This window comes from Octopus bimaculoides, chromosome 6 (genome assembly GCF_001194135.2).
Source record: "Octopus bimaculoides isolate UCB-OBI-ISO-001 chromosome 6, ASM119413v2, whole genome shotgun sequence".
Classification (NCBI taxonomy): Eukaryota; Metazoa; Mollusca; class Cephalopoda; order Octopoda; family Octopodidae; genus Octopus; species Octopus bimaculoides.
In genome coordinates, this window is record NC_068986.1 from 10,079,467 (window position 1) to 10,081,555 (window position 2,089).

The window sequence follows — 2,089 nt, forward strand, 5'->3', positions numbered from 1 at the left end:
GAAGCCCGTCGTATATATATATATATATATATGTGTGTGTGTGTGTGTGTGTGTGTGCGTGCGTGCGTGTGTTTGTCCACCTAACATCACTTGACAATCGATGCTGGTGTGTTTATGTCCCCGTGACTTAGCGGGTCAGTAAAAGACACCGATAGAATAAGTACTAGGCTTACAAAAAATAAGTCCTGGGGTCGATTTGCTCGACTAAAAGGTGGTGCTCCAGCATGGCCACAGTCAAATGACTGAAACAAATAAAAGAAAATTATATATATATATATATATATATATATATGAGAGAGAGACAGAGAGATAGAGAGTATTATTTATGACGGTATGTAGTGCCAACGTATATAGACTTTGTCTCGGTTTGTCTGGTCTCTCTAATGGCTTATTTGCAACAAGCCGGTTTGTCTGTATCAATGTTAATGAATGGCAAAGGAAGTGATTGAGAATGACGCAAGCACAGCTGTTAGTTTCCAGGAGACATCTTAAACCAGGGCTGCGTTTCCGTGGATTAAATATGAACAAACATCGATCCACAAACCATGTCTGTCTGTATGTCTAGTTAGGTCTGGGTATATGTGTCTACATACAGACTCACAAATATTGTACAGCCATGTGTGTGTGTAATGTCTGTCTGTCTGTCTGTCTGTCTGTAATATTATTTCAGTTATTGGACTGCGGCCACCCTGGGGCACCATCTTCAATTTCTAGTCGAATGAATCGACCCTAGTATTTTTTTTTATTAAGCCTAGTACATATTCTGTTAATCACTTTTGCTGAACCGCTAAGTTATGGGAAACACCAACATCGATTGTCAGGCAGTGACAGGACACACACACACACCACCACTACCACCACCACACACCACACACACACACACACACACACATACGACGAGCTTCTTTCAGTTTCCGTCTACCAACTTCACTCCTGAGGCTATAGCATAAAGCACTTGCCCAAAGTACCACGCGACGGGAATGAAATCAGAACCATATGGTTGGGAAGCAAGCTTCTCATCACACAACCATACCTATAAAAGAACGACAAGAACTGTAATAAAGCTGAAGTGAAGAACGAATATATACAGTGCGTGTGTTTATTTGGCAAAAAAAAAATGAAAAAAAAATGACCGTCCCGAAGTATAAAAAATACTGGGAATGTTTGAACATCGATCACTGCTGGAGAAAGAGATTTTTATCTGCTACTACTTCTCTCTCTCTTTCTCTGCATTCCCGAGATGCATTGTAATATTTATTCTCTACGTGAGGGCCACGCCTAACAACACCTTGTATATTGGTTCAACGGTAAACAGCCGTGTGTGTGTGTGTGTGTGTGGGAGGGGAGCGTGCACTCCCCCAGTGACGGTATTTCCACTTTAGGCTAACCCCCTACACACACACACATGCAGGTTTTTTTTATTCAGCGTGTTAACCTCGTTTTTGATAAATTAAGAAAAATTTAAGGAAAAAAAAAGAAAAAAAACAATTCGTGGAATTTTGTCAACTTAACTGACGTGATTCATAGCGATATGTATATCATTGTAGCCCTTGTTTTTGAAGTTTAGGTCAGCCTTGATCAAGCTAACCAAGGATAAAAGGGCGTCCCATCCGTGACCCTCAAATCTATTCAGATACAAAGCATCTCGGATGACATTGACTTAATATCGTCTTGTAAGTGGGTAGGGTTTTATATTTGGTGGTGGTGGTGGTGAGATTAGGTTGATATTTTTAGCAGGTAGACTGGCCACGTAGAAGCATCGTTACCTGGTTGCAGTGAGTGGTAATAGCAGCAGGAGTCGTAGTAGCAGCAGTTAGTCGAAGACGCTGTGACAGGACTGTGTGTTGGTGTGTGTGTGTGTAATATAAGTTAGCACTTCACTCTCGATAGAAGCATACAAACGTGTGTGTGTGTGTGTGTAACCGTTTGTCAATTCTTTTGGGATAGGTTGAAGGTAACAAACATCAAATTTGATTTAGTACAGAACGATTCACCTCACACGCACGCACGCACGCACGCACGCGCGCGTGTGTGTATGCATGTATGTATGTATATATATATATGTATATATATGTGTGTATATATATAT

The 2,089-nt window shown here is 40.9% G+C and overlaps 1 protein-coding gene across 1 annotated transcript in view; it reads left to right on the forward strand.

Moving 5' to 3' along the window:
* Nucleotides 1–2,089, forward strand: part of LOC128248097 (uncharacterized) — a 119,781-nt gene that overhangs the window by 16,502 nt on the left and 101,190 nt on the right. The window lies entirely within an intron of this gene.